Source organism: Artemia sp. Qi Xiang Cuo, chromosome 8 (assembly GCF_049724085.1).
Source record: "Artemia sp. Qi Xiang Cuo chromosome 8, ASM4972408v1, whole genome shotgun sequence".
In the NCBI taxonomy this organism is placed as follows: domain Eukaryota; kingdom Metazoa; phylum Arthropoda; class Branchiopoda; order Anostraca; family Artemiidae; genus Artemia; species Artemia sp. Qi Xiang Cuo.
In genome coordinates this window covers 46,046,401-46,062,013 of record NC_142801.1, presented here as the reverse complement: position 1 = coordinate 46,062,013, position 15,613 = coordinate 46,046,401, and the positions used below count along the sequence as shown (strand labels likewise).

At 36.5% G+C, this 15,613-nt stretch overlaps 1 long non-coding RNA gene across 1 annotated transcript in view; it reads left to right on the top strand.

Annotated features, from left to right (window-relative positions):
- LOC148949465 (uncharacterized) overlaps positions 1-15,327 on the top strand; it is a 49,970-nt gene extending 34,643 nt beyond the window's left edge. Inside the window, exon 3 of the long non-coding RNA XR_016142084.1 lies at positions 15,193-15,327. This is a non-coding gene — a long non-coding RNA (uncharacterized LOC148949465). The remainder of the gene's footprint in view (positions 1-15,192) is intronic.
- Positions 15,328-15,613: the final 286 nt, after the last annotated feature.

Here is a 15,613-nt window from a genome sequence, read left to right as displayed (position 1 = left end):
TCTTTTTTTTATCAAAAAATTTTTTTTTTTTAATAAAAAGTTACCCCCCCGCAACCCCTCCCCGGGAGGACCCTTGGGAACCGGGAGCTTCCTTTGTGGTAGGAGGATCGATGCCCTTTCGAGTTGAGATATCGGACTTCACAACACTGTTCAAATAGAACAGCCTCAAATTCTTTCTCGAAAGCATCTTTCAATGAAAATAATTGCTTGAAAATGAGTTCGCTCAAAATAATGTTTCTTGACATCATTGTGAAAGACATAATTGGAGATTATTAAAAAAAAGACCTTCTTATCGCAAATACACATCCTGCCACATGAAACCCTACTTAAAATTCAAAGCGGATTAAGTAGCGATGGGAATAATTTGATAAACATCGGATATGGACAAGGGCTTAGTGCAAAATATACAGTAGTTTGAGAATGATTTGTCAACTGTGAAACAGTGAATTGTTTGTTTTTCAAATAGTTAGTTTTTGTTTAAAAGGAATATTGGAATTTTTGCATTATAATGCATATTGGTTAGAATTTAAAATGTAAGGTTTTTTTTTTTTTTTTTTTAATAGAAATGCGGGATAATATATTTAGTAGTTATAATCATTCCTTTAAATAACGCTAATTTGGTTAATTAATTAAAATGAAAAAGGATTATTATTATAGAAAAAATTTTAAGTTTTACTCGTCAAAAGCTATGCGCCTGAGAAAATTTTGTCTTATTTTTGAAAAAATAAGGGAAAAAAATATATACATTTACAATTTCTGGCTGCAGATCAGAAGTCCCTGGCATGGCTTGAAGAGGAGTGTCCCCCCTATCTTCATCTGATGAGGCTGAGACATAATGCAAAGCAGCCCATTCCCTTTTCAACTTCCTTCCAGTTTGCGTGGAGCTAACACTGGTGCCAGAGGTCCCTGGGATTAAAAGATTCGCGGCCATTGGCTGGTCCAGGTCATGTGTAATTTTACCAGCGCATTTGATAATAGATGACCTTGTTGCTTGCATTAATGCAGGTTCGCCCCATATCGCGTTCTTTTCCAGAGGAGCATTATTTCACAGATCTTCATACATTAAAAAAAAGGCCAAAATTGATAGTGAAAAAAAAATGCATGGTGGTTTTTTGGGATAATTCATTTTATTTTATACTTATTTATTATTGTAAAAAACATCTTGATTTAAGATCCAAGTGTTTTCAGTTACTTTTTTTAGCGATTGAATCTGAATTTTACAAAAACTGAGTTTGCCCACGAAATTTTACAAAACCTTACTTGAGCCTTTTTTTTTCTACTTCGAAAAAGTTGCAAGATGCTTATCTTTCTGCTAAAAAGCCGATAGGAGGAATGGGTCAATTTTGGTCCTTGGTTCATAAAGATTAAGAATCCACAGATTATTCTGATTTAAACAGGGTGCAATATGTGCCTATTTTTGCATTAAAAAACTGGTGTTAAATAGGGGGAGCTGGAATTTTTTTTTTTTTTTATTCAATTAAATAAATATTTATATTTTCCTTTATTATAAAAATAAAATAATCATTGTTACAAATTTAGATTTTTTATAATTATTTTCAGCTCTTAAATTAAGGTAAGCAGCGTAGATTCTAAATTGTTTTGGTTCTTCTTCTAAAGACCAAAAACACCATTACACTAGTATGATCTAAAATATAACTGAAATACATTTTCCAACAGTACATGGTAACGAACTATAAGTAAGGAGCAAATCAGGCTAATAGTAACCGAAACTCTAAAAAGGAAGCTTTTGTAACAATTAATACATTAAAAGAATCAAACATTTTATTCTAATCCCAAATTACCGATCGAAAGCTAAGCGCTTTTTTTAAAAAATTTTCTGATTTTCAAATAACATCCCTAAAAAAGGCCACAGATCTTGATAAAAATCGCACCGTAATAAAAAGGAAGCTATTGTAATAATTAATACGTTAAAAGAATTTGCGTAAATCTCTTTGAAAGGTGTAATGCCCCTGTAGAATAGGACTGCCAGAAAAACCTGTTTGGTACGGGGGCGTCCTCAAATTCAATAGATGGTTACTACTCATATATTGTTATCTACTCTTACGATTGTCTGTGGATTCTTTTAAAAGGGCCGCCCTTTACTTACAATTTGTTACTACCATCTGTTTGATCCAAGGCCCTTTTAAGTATGAAGAAGAATATCACTTCCTTCTTCGACCATCCCCCTTTTTCTTACAATAAGGTTTCGTATTCGTGTAAAAATGCTTCGAAACTGGTAGTCATTCGTGAAAAGAAAAGCCTCCTATTTTTTTTCAGAATGAGGCGGAGGGAGGGGTTTGAAATTTTAAACAAATCATAGGGCTGTCATTACACGGTTTTCAATGGAAGCTTTTTGAAAAAAAATCATTTCACAGAAAAATCCCCGAGAAACGCTGGAAAGGGCCAGTGCCCCCCCCCCAGGACATAAGAAGATATAAAAGATGTATGTAAATAGAACAAAAAGAAATATTTCAAATCATGGTAAAACCAAAATATTTTTGGAGCACTTGACCCTCATTTTCAGCCCTGGAAAATTTGCTGGATGTGCTCATAATGCGCTCCCCCTCTCTCACTCCCTTTTGTGCCGGTATACGTATGATTGTAATCTTTTGTTACACATAAAAATATTTCTGGAATAATGGGAGCTATCACTCCACAGTACCCATATTGCAGGCTTAGTCCAAAAATATTGCTTGGAATGAAGAGAGATTTGAGATTACTCCATCCCCTGCCAAACATCCACCTTTATTTATCTGAAGGTTTACGGAGAGTTAGAAAAGTTAAAGCAAAAAAAACATTCTTTGAGGCTTCAAGCGCAACCCTTCCATCTGCACAAAGATCCACTGGCTCTCCTCCGTAAAAGCTAATGCGCATTTATACACCACTGTACATAATTCTATCAAACCTCAAATGAATCAAATTAGTTAAATGAAGCTTTAAAATAATCATCTATATCAACCATTTTTTTTTGTATAGACATGGTTTATATTTTGGAACGAATATGCCACGTTGCGGCACTGCTGCCTCTAATACAGTGAAGCTCACTATACTATTTTTCAATAATTTTAAAATCGATTTGCTTTCTTAGAATTTTACTCGAAAGTTGTATCCCCAAAAATGGTAGAAAACGAAACTGCTGTAATAACGAAACTGTGTAAATAAACCTTCTTCTGTTATTCTAGGACCATTATTTTGATAAGGCTATCCACGGGAAAAACCCCAAAAGAACACGAATCCTTGATCATCCTTCTTGAGAGGCCTGAAATCTCTGTGATAGTGTTCTCTAATCATAGGCAGCGCGCTAGCGCTGCCTAAGTAAAGAACGATGTGGGCACAATGTGTTTTTTCTCCATACCCGGGCACTTCGTATCGAAGGAGTTGTCTTAGAAACTTTGAAAAGGGCTCATTCGATTTTAAATTAGAGTGGCTAGTGCCCTTTTTAATAGTCTAAAGTGATTGGATGGCAACTAGCCCCCCCCCCCCGCCCCTCATTCTCCCAAACACATCCAATCAAAATTTTGAGATAGCCATTTTGTTCAGCGTAGTTGATTTCCAGATAGAAAATATGTTTTTGAGGAGGTCACTCGACCACAGCCCTCAAGGAAAGGTTTTTAAGTTATGCCCTGGGAGCATATAAGGTTTCTGTAGAAGGCGTTGTCGTAGAAACTTCAAAAAAGGCTCATTCGATTGAAAATTCAAAGGGCTAGTGCCCATTTTAATAGTCGAAAGTGATTGGAGGGCAATCAGAACTTTCAGAACTTTGTTCTTTCCCAATAAAATCATTCAATGTGAAAGGAAAGGGACTCCGCACATAACTGGTTTTAAATAAAAACAACAAGTTTATTCAATTGAAAGTAAGGAGCAACGCTAAAACTCAAAATCAATGAAAATTATTCCAGATATGAAGGGGTTGCCCCCCCCCCCTCCCTCCTCAATACCTTGCTCATCACGCTAAGGTTCTTAGCACTTTTAAGAAAGCTTCATATTCTAGTTAAATTGGAGGGCAATTACAGAACTTTCAATTTTCGTGTAAATAAGCCCTCCTCTGTTATTCTAGGACCATTATTTCAATAAGGCTATCAACGGGAAAAACCCCAAAGGAACACAGATCCATGATCATCCTTATTGAGAGGCTAGAAATCTCTGTGATAGTGTTCTCTAATCATAGGCAACGCGCTAGCGCTGCCTAAGTAAAGAACGATGTGGGCACAATGTGTTTTTTTTTCCATATCCGGGCACTTCGTATCGAAGGATTTGTCGTAGAAACTTTGAAAGGGGCTCATTCGATTTGAAATTAGGCTAGTCCCCTTTTTAAGATTCTAATGTTTTTGGGGGTATATTGCCCCCCCCCCCCACTCCCATCATTCTCCGAAATATATCCAATAAAAATTTTGGAATAGCCATTTTGTTCAGCGTAGAGGATTTCCACATAGAAGATATGTTTTTGAGGAGGGCACTCCCCCACAACCCTCGGGGCAAGGGTTTTAAGTTATGCCCTTGGGGCGTGTAAGGTTTTTACAGAAGGCCTTGTCTTAGAAACTTCAAAACAGGCTCATTCGATTTGAAATTTGAAGGACTAGTACTCTTTTTAATAGTCGAAAGTGATTACAGGGCAACTAGCCCCCCCCCCCCACGCCCATCATTCCCCCAAACACATCCAATCAGAATTTTGAGATAGCCATTTTGTTCAGCGGTGTTGATTTCCAGATAGAAAATATGTTTTCGAGGAGGAAACTCTCTCACAACCCTCGGGGAAAGGGTTGCAAGTTATGACCTGGGGGCATATAAGGTTTTTACAGAAGGCGTTGTAGTAGAAACTTCAAAATAGGCTCATTCGATTGGACATACAAAGGGCTAGTGCCCTTTTTAATAATCGAAAGTGATTGGAGGGCAACTAGCCCAACGCCTCCCCCCCCCGCCACGCACATCATTCCCCCAAATACATCCAATCAAAATCTTGAGATAGCCATTTTGTTCAGCGTAGTTGATTTCCAGAGAGAGAATATGTTTTTGAGGATGAAACTCCCCCACAACCCTTGGGGTAAGGGTTTTAAGTTTAACACTACTGAAATATTCCAACTCTTGCATTTCAACGAAAGAAATTCAAAATGAACTTTGAAAAATCAAGAAAATGTAACTGTGACAATGTAAACCACAACCAAACACTTCTGAAATATTCCAACATATTGCATTTCAACGAAAGAAATTCAAAATGAACTTTGAAAAAACAAGAAAATGTAACTTTGACAATGTAAACCATAACCAGACACTGCTGAAATATTCCAACTCTTGCATTTCAACGAAAGAAATTCAAATTAAATTTGAAAAATCAAGAAAATGTAACTTAGAAAAGGTAAACCACTACCAAACACCACTGAAATATTCCAACTCTTGCTTTTCAACGAAAGAAATTCAAAAATGAACTTTGAAAAATCAAGAAAATGTAAATGTGACAAGGTAAACCACAACCAAACGCTACTGAAATATTCCAACTCTTGCATTTCAAAGACAGAAATTCAAAATGAACTTTGAAAAATCAAGAAAATGTAAGTTTGACAAGGTAAACCAAAACCAAACACTACTGAAATATTCCCACTCTTGCATTTCAACGACAGAAATTCACAATGAACTTTGAACAATCAAGAAAATGTAAGTGTGACAAGTTAAACCACAACCACACTCTACTGGAATATTCCAACTCGTGCTTTGCCAAGACCGAAATTCACAATGAACTTTGAAAAATCAAGAAAATGTAACTATGATAAGGTAAACCACGACCAAACACTACTGAAATATTCCAACTCTTGCATTTCAACGAAAGAAATTCAAAATGAACTTTGAAAAATCAAGAAAATGTAATTGTGACAAGGTAAACCACAACCAAACACTGCTGAAATATTTCAACTCTTGCATTTCAATGAAAGAAATTCAAAATGAACTTTGAAAAATCATGAAAATGTAACTATGACAAGGTAAACCACAACCAAACACTACTGAAATATTCCAACTCTTGCATTTCAACGAATGAAATTCAAAAAGAACTTTGAAAAAACAAGAATCTTAATATTTGAAAAGGTAAACCAAAACAAAACAATACTGAAATATTCAAACTCTTGCATTTCAACGAAAGAAATTCAAAATGAACTTTTAAAAATCAAGAAAATTTAACTGTGACAAGTTAAACCACAACCACACACTACTGAAATATTCCAACTCTTGCATTTCAACGAAAGAAATTCAAAATGAACTTTGAAAAATCAAGAAAATGTAACTTAGACAAGGTATAGGCCTAAACGAACCATACACTACTGAAATATTCCAACTCTTGCATTTCAACGAAATATATTAAAAATTAACTTTTAAAAATCAAGAAAATGTAACTGTGACAAGGTAAACCACAACCAAACACTACTGAAATATTCCAACTCTTGCATTTCAATGAAAGAAATTCAAAATTAACTTTAAACAATCAAAAAAAGTTAAGTGTGACAAGGTAACCCAAAAACAGACACTACTGAAATATTCCAACTCTTGCAATTCAACTAAAGAAATTCAAAATAACAATTGAAAAAAAAATAAAATATAACTGTGACAAGGTATATCATAACCATACACTACTGAAATATTCCAACTCTTGCATTTCAAAGAAAGAACTTAAAAATGATAATTGAAAAATCTAGATAATGTAACTTTGACATGGTAAACCAAGACAAAACACCACTAAAATAGTCCAACTCTTGCATTTCAACGAAAGAAATTCAAAATGAACTTGGAAAAATCAGGAAAATGTAAGTGTGACAAGGTAAACCACCACCAAACACTACTGAAATAATCCAACTCTTGTATTTCAATGAAAGAAATTCAAAATGAACTTTGAAAAATCAGGAAAATGTAATTGAGACACTTTATACAACAAAAGACCAAGTGTGAAAGAGTAAAACTACGTCAAGTAAACGAAGGATGTTAAAAATGATATTAGAAAAAAAAATAAACTGTAACAGCTATATGGTGAACCATGATCAAACACTTTTGAAAAAATTAAACTATAGCTTTTCAAGGAAAGAACATCACAAACACAAATGACCTTTCAGTAAACTTAAAAGGTGACAAGGACCTCAAAGACCACACACAACTGACCTATTCCAACTCTTGCATTTCAATGAAAAAAATTCAAAATGAACTTTGAAAAAGCAGGAAAATGTAACTGTGACAAGGTAAACCACAACCAAACACTACTGAAATATTCCAACTCTTGCATTTCAACGAAAGAAATTTAAAATGAACTTTCAAAAATCAAGAAAATGTAACTGTGACATGGTAAACCACAACCAAACACTACTGAAATATTCCAACTCTTGCATATCAATGAAAGAAATTCAAAATGAACTTTGAAAAAACAAGAAAATGTAACTGTGACACTGTAAACCACATCGAACACTACTGAAATATTCCAACTCTTGCATTTCAACGAAAGAAATTCAAAATGAACTTTGAAAAATCAAGAAAATGTAACTGTGACAAGGTAAACCACAACCAAACACTACTGAAATATTCCAACTCTTGCATTTCAACGAAAGAAATTCAAAATGAACTTTGAAAAATCAAGAAAATGTAACTGTGACATGGTAAACGACAACCAAACACTACTGAAATATTCCAACTCTTGCATTTCAACGATAGAAATTCAAAATTAATTTGAAAAATCAAGAAAATGTAACTGTGACAAGGTAAACCATAACCAAACACTACTGAAATATTCCAACTCTTACATTTCATCGAAAGAAATTCAAAATGAACTTTGATAAATCATGAAAATGTAACTGTGACAAGGTAAACCATAACCAACCACTAGTGAAATATTCCAACTCTTGCGTTTCAAAGAAATAAATTCAAATAAACTATAAAAAATCAAGAAAATGTAAATGTGACAAGGTAAACCACAAGCAAACACGACTGAAATATTCCAACTCTTGCATTTCAAGAAAAGAAAATCAAAATGAACTTTGAAAAATCAAGAAAATGTAACTGTGACAAGGTAAACCACAACCAAACACTACTGAAATATTCCAACTCTTTCATTTCAAAGAAAGAAATTCAAAATGAAGTTTGAAAAATCAGGCCTTTGGGGTGTCGGGGGACCTTTTTTTTGGGGGTGGGGGCCGGGGGGAGGGTCGTTCTGTGTCTCAATGCACAAAAAAATATTAAAAAATGGGGAAGGGGAGGGGAGGAGGGGGAGGGGGTGGGCGGGAGGGGGGGAAGGGGATGGGAAGGAGGGGGGAGATGGAGGGAGAGGGAGGGGGGCCCTTTGGGGACCAAAGGGGGGAGGGGCTCTTTGGGGGTCCGGTGGCCCATTGGGAGCCTGGGGGACCTTTGAGGACCCGGGGAGGGCCTTTGGGGGTCCGGTGGCCCATTGGGAGCCTGGGGGACCTTTGAGGATCGGGGTAGGGGGAGCGGGGCCCTTTGGGGCTTGGGGGACCGGGTTAGGGCCTTTGGGAAGCCGGGGGCCCTTGGGGAGCCCTGGGACGCTGTGGGGACGGGGGGGTTCCTTCTGGTTTGGGGTATGGGGATTAGAACGGTTTGGATTGGGGTAGGGTGATCGGGGTCCTTTGGGGTTGGGTAGGGGACCTCACAACACTGTTAATATACAACTTGTGTATTATAACGACCACACTCAAAACCTCTTCTAAAATCATCTTTTAAATCATCTTTTAAAATGTCTCTAACTGTTTCGCCGAAATAATTCCATAAACTGTCTAAAACGCTTTCGCCCAAATAATCCCCTAAAAGTAATTTCTATGTGTTCCTTTTGTTTTTTGGCATCTCTGTGCTTTCACATTTCAAATTTCTAGGAAACCCTTTCCTACGTTAATCTCTTCATCTCATAAATTTTCCTAGGTAAACTATTAAGGTTTCGTTAGAATATCAATTTATCTCTCCGACTTAAAGCTCAGTGAAGCCGTATTTAAAAATAGAATTTCTATCTCTTTAAACTCCCGCATAATTCCGAGATACCAAGTGATGTCATTTATAATTCCTGACACTAAAGATCAATGAAGCCCTATTTAAAAATAGAATATGAATTTTTCTCTCTGACCTAAAGAACGGTTATCCCACAGACCTAAGATTAAAGAAGCCGTAATGTTTCATAAAATTCCACCATTCGTGAATCAATAATTTCCCTTAGCGATTATGTAGATCAAGTTTTCAGGTCTTGCTAGCCAAACAACAATGAAGAAATGTTTGTTTCTTAATTCCCCCTTCGTGAACCAATAATTCCCCCATCGATTATGTAAATCACCCCAATGTCATTACACCTGGACAAACAACAGCAAATAAATCGACCTTGACCCCCATTAGACTCGATCGATATTCCTTGAATAAATTATGTCCCGTCAGCATTAAACTAAATTGTAGATGGCAGCAGGGGTGAGGGATGGGGCTGGTACCCCCCTTTCTACTAACTCCCCTACAGCCCTCTGGACAAGGGTTTTAAGTTATGCCCTGGGGGCATATAACGTTTTTAAGGAAGGCGTTGTCGTAGAAACTTCAAAAAAACTCATTCGATTGGAAATTCAAAGGGCTAGTGCCCTTTTTAATAATCGAAAGTGATTGGAGGGCAACTAGCCCCTCCCCACACGCCCATCATTCCCTCTAACACTTCAAATCAAAATTTTCAGATAGTCATTTTGTTCAGCGTAGTTGATTTCCAGACAGAAAATATATTTTTGAGGAGGACACTCTCCCAAAACCCTCAGGGCAAGGATTATAAGTTATGCCCTGGGGGCATATAAGGTTTTTATTGAAATCTTTGTCGTAGAAACTTGAAAAAAGGCTCATTCGATTTGAAATTCAAAGGGATAGTACCCTTTTTAATAGTCGAAAGTGATTTGAGGGCAACTAACCCCCCTTTCGCACCCACCATTTCCCCAAACCCATCCAATCAAAATTTTTAGATAGCCATTTTATTCAACGCAGTTGAACGTTTTGGAAATTAGATCTTTAAGGATGAAATCCCTTCCCCCCTCAACCTTCAAAGCAAGGGTTGTAAGTTATGGCCTGGGGGCATATAAAGTTTTTATTGAAAGCGTCGTTGTAGAAACTTCAACTGGGCTCATTGAGTTGGAGATTTAAAGGGTTATGGTCTTTTTTAATAGTTGATAAGTGATTGGAGAGTGACTAGTGCCCCTCTCACGCCCACCATTTTCCCAAACACGTCCAATCAAAATTTTGAGATATCCATTGTGTTCAACGTAGTTGAACGTTCTGGAAAATAGGTGTTTAAGGATGATAACCCCCTCAGAGCCCTCAGTGCAAGGGTTGTAAGTTATGCCCTGGGGGCATATAAGGTTTATATAGAAAGTTGCTGCATAAATCATAGGCAGCAGGATCGCGCTGCCTAAGTAAAGAACGGGGACACTCGAGAACGAGACAAGAAACGGGGACTAAGTAAAGAGGAGGACACTCCCCCACAACCCTCAGGGCAAGGGCTTTAAGTTATCTCCTGGGGTATATAAGAACTTTGTTGGCACAATGTATTATTTATTAATTTTTTTCTTTAGAGCAGGGCACTTCGTATCGAAAAAGTTGTCTTAGAAACTTCGAAAAGCGCTCATTCAATTGGAAATTGGAGTGGCTTGTGTCCTTTTTAATAGTCGAAAGTGATTGGAAGGCGACTAACGCCCCTTCCACGCCCACCATTTCCCGAAACACATCCAATCAAAATTTTGAGATAGCCATTTTGCTCAGCGTAGTTGATTTACAGATAGAAATTATGTTTTTGAGGACAGTTCCCCACAGCCCTTAGGGTAAGGGTTGTAAGTTATGCCCTGGTGGCATATAAGGTTTTTTTTATAGAAGGCGTTGTCCTTGAAACTTTAAAAAGGCTCATTCGATTGGAAATTCAAAGGGTTAGTACCCTTTTTAATAGTCGAAAGTGATTAGAGCGCAACTAAACCGCCTTTCACGCCCACCTTTTCCCTAAACACATCTAATCAAAACTTTGAGATAGCCATTTTTTTCCACGTTATTTTAAGTTCTTGAAATTAGGACTTTGAGATGACAACCTCTCACCCCCCCCCCCCCCACAGCCCTCAGGGCAGCGGTTGTAAATTATGTCCATGGGGCATATAAGATTTTTATATAACGCGTTGTTGTAAAGATTCAAAAAGGGCTCATTCGATTGGAAATTGAAATGGCTAATCCCCTTTTTAATAATTAAAAGTGATTGGAAAGCAACTAACATCCCTTTCATACGCACCCTTTCCTCTAGCCCATCCAATAAAGATTTTGAGATGACCATTGTGTTCCATGCAGTTCAAAGTTCAAAAAATTATATATTTGATCTGGACACTCCCCCACAGTCTTAAGGGCAAAGTCTATAAGTTATGCCCTGGGGGCATATAAGGTTTTTATTGAAATCTTTGTCGTAGAATTGGGGGTTAGTTGAAAGTTTTGGAAATTATGTCTTTAAGGATGATAACCCCTCCCCCCCACAACGCTCAGGACAAGGGTTGTAAGTTATGCCTTTTTATTGAAAGCATAGAAACTTCAAGAGGGCTCATTCAATTGGAAATTGAAAGGGCTAGTGCTTTTGTTAATAGTTGAAAGTGATTGGAGAGCGACTAACGCCCCTCTGACGCCCACCTTTTCCCCAAACACATCCAATCAAAATTTTTAGATATCCATTTTGTTCAACGTAGTTGAAGGTTCTTGAAATTAGGTCATTGAGGATGATAACCCCCTCAGAGCCCTCGGGGCACGGATTATAAATTAGGCCCTGGGGGAATAAAGTTTATATGGAAAGTTGTTATAGAAATTTCAAAAAGGGCTCATTTGATTGGAAATTAATAGTCGAAAGGGAGTGGAAAGTAATAAACCCCCCTCTTACGCCCAACATTTCACCAAAAACATTCAATCAAAGTTTAGAGATAGCCATTTTGTTCAACGTAGTTAAAACTTCTGGAAATCATGTATTTAAGGATGACAAACCCCCAAGAGCCCTAAGAGCAAAGGTTGTAAGTTCTGCCCTGGGGGCATATAAGGTTTTTATAGGTAGAGTTGTCGTAAAACTTCAAAAGGGGCTCATTCAATTCGAAATTGAGAGGGCTAGTGACCTTTGTAATAGTCGAAAGTGATTAGAGGGTAACTAACCCCCGTCGCACGCCCACCATTCCTCCAAACACGTCCAATCAAAATTTTCAGATAGCCATTTTGTTCAACGTAGTAGAAAGTCTGGGAAATTAGGTGTTTGAGAATGACACCCCCCCCCCAGCACTCAGGGCAAGGATTGTAAGTTATGCCCTGGGGGCATATAAGATTTTTATTAAAAGTTTCGTCGAAAAAATTTCAAAAGGGCCCATTTGACTGGTAATTGAAAGGGCTAGGGCCATTTTTAATATTTGAAAGTGATTGGAAGGTGACTAACACCTCTTCCACGCCCACTATTTCTCGAAACACATCCAATCAAAATTTTAAGATAGCCATTTTATTCAGCGTAGTTGATTTCCAGATAGAAATTAGATTTTTGAGGACATTCCCCCACAACCCTTAGAGCAAGGGTTGTAAGTTATGCCCTTGGTGCTTATAAGGTCTTATAGAAGGTTTTGTCGTAGAAACTTTAAAAAAGGCTCATTTGATCGGAATTTCAAAGGGCTAGTCCCATTTTTAATAGTCGAAAGTGATTATAGGGCAACTATCCCGCCTCTCACGCCCACCTTTTCCCCAAACACATCTAATCAATACTTAGTGATAGCCATTTTATTCAACGTCGTTTTAAGTTCTGGAAATTAGGTATTTGAGTATGACAATACCCCGCCCCCCCCCAGCCCACAGGGCAAGGGTTGTAAATTATTCCCCGGGGGCATGTAAGGTTTTTATATAACGCGTTGTAATAGAAACTTCAAAAAGGGCTCATTCGATTGGAAATTGAAATGGCTAGTGCCCTTTTTAATAGTCGAAAGTGATTGGAAAGTGATTGGTAATTAATGCCCTGGTGGCATATAAGGTGTTTATAGGAAGCGTTGTCGTTTTCAAAAGGACTCATTCGATTGGAAGTCGAAAGGCTTAGTGCGCTTTTTAATAGTCGAAAGTGATTGGAAGGCTTTACGTTTTCATAGTAAAGATCGAAGTGGGTGTAATGTATTATTTTTTGATGTTGTTGTTGTTTAGACCAGGGCTTGTCGTATCGACGGAGTTGTCGTGGGAACTTCGAAAAGGGTTCCTTTGGTTGAAAATGGAAAGGGCTGATGCCCTTTTTAATAGTCGAAAGTAATTTGAGGACAACTAATCCCCCTTCCACTCTCAACCTATCACGCCAACCCTCCCATTTCTGCTCTTAAAATTTAACCAAATCAAAATAGCATAAGTGTATCGAAGCTATCAAAGAAAGTAAACAGATTTTTTTGCGAATGGTACCAAGTTTTCCGTTTCAGGTCAACTAGAGGAGGTATGAAACTAAATTAAATAGTACTATTTGTGTCCAGATTTTTAAAAGGGTGTATGCTGTTAAAAATTGCTGAAAAATTTTCTCCAGCATAAAAATAGCAGGCCAAACTATAAAGTCTTAAAAAACCGAAAAGATTTAAAGTATTATTTTCTTTTTCCCTGAAAAGACTATTTCAATATAAAACGAACAGAAATTAATTTAAAAAATTTTTTCCACAAAATAATTTTTTCAAAGAAAAGTTAAGAACTCCGTTAAACAAAAAATGAGCAAAAATAAAATCAAATAATCTACCAAGCGTGAAACTACCACAAATCAGCATCAATAAATAAATGAAGCCCAAAACGAACAGAAATTACAATAAACAACTGAGCCAAACTCAAAACGAGCAGAAATTAACATAAGTTGGGCTCAAAACCCCTATGCCTTCCCAGGGCCAGAACATAATTTGCACTTTACTGAAAAAAATATAGATGTTTTTACTTTTATAACTTTAATAAATCAAATAATATTAACATTTTGATTACTAAATATCAGTATATGTATATTAAACTGACAATGCACATTCATTTGTATTTTTTCAGTAAAGTGCTAATTATATATACAGGGGTGGTTAAGAAGAGCCGTGACCTTGAAAGGAAATAGGAATATTTTTCCAAATGAAGTCTTTGTCTGATGCAAAACAAAGAGAGTAAAACCAGCCTTATTGCTGTGTACTGGGACATTTCTCATAGTTCTCCGTACATTTTATTTTTTTAAAGCAGTTTATGTTTTTTATGTTATTTTTTATTGAATTTCTTTTTGGGAAGGGGTGGGGTATACTCATTTCAAGAGGGAAGATTCAGCCCCTATCTCACTGTCTGATATATATTTCTCTCGACTTCTTCGTTTATTCCTATGCCAATTCCAGTTTCTCGTTAAAAAAGAGAACTTAAAAACCTTAAAATTTACTTGTTTTTTTACATGCTTATTATTAGACGATATGTAATCTTATAGGCTATATACTAGGGTATAATTAAATAATTTTTGACTCTCTAGAAAAAATCTTAATTTATTTTTGATATTCTATTACTTCTTCATGATCGATACAGGGCTGAATTGCGTGATGCCGAGACATCACACTCTACTTTTATCCAATTTTGCTGAAAATCTCTAGTTTGGCGACCTTCCAAGAAATTCCCCCACATTCATTGTCTTAAAAAATCCAGCTTAATTTTTAGCGTTCTTTTTTTCTTGCCTCTTCGTTGAGCGTTTAGTAATGATATTATTTGGATTCAACCTTTGAGCTGTTGAATTTTTCTAAATAATTTGATCTTTATATTTTCAGGTTTTAAACATGAGCTTTTGAGTTAAGCGTATCTTATAATATTTAGTCTGATTCTCTAAGAGGGTTTAAATGTTATCTTTGTTTTATTTTTTGCTAATTGTTGTTCTACTTTGCGTCGTATCTTCCTGATCGCCATTAAGTTCTTATTTTCTGCAAATGGATCCCGCAAAGCCTAAAAACACCATCTTTATATTTTATTTTATCTAATAATATCAGAGAGTTTTACTTCTAATATGGTAGCTCTTAGGTTGTTAATATATTGCCTTACACACTGGGCAACAACCGTCATCTTAATTACTTTTCTTCCCATTTCCAATAGATCTTTATTTGTCCTCGGAGAAAAATAACTACCTTGGCTGGATTGAAATCTTATTACGGAATCTTGGTAGTTATGTATCAATAATGATGTTTTTTTTTGCTTTAGGAAAACAGAATGAGAAAAGATGGTCGACATTCTCCAGAAGGTTTTGATTGTGTGATTAATGGGGAATATCAAGTCTCGTGTCTCAGGGATGGATCTGAAGTTTATTTTCCATTTTCTTTCCTAAAGAACTACTTTGAAGTAAGTGTAGCTTCTTCTCTTAAGCTTTCTGCTGTGATGCATTAGATAACTCTATAGATTTATCATTAAAAGAGAAAAAAAAAATACTGGAATGAGAAAAACCTATACAATGTAAAAAGGAAGACTCAGCGCCGCACTATGGTCAGCCTTTGCGCAAAAGACTTATCTCAGTTTTGGTGTTGCATTTTTTTATATCATATAATGGGTCCAGCAGTGTCTGCAATCCTAGTAAAGAGCGAACCTTACTGCACTACAACAGCAAATAAAAAAATGGATTTTTAAA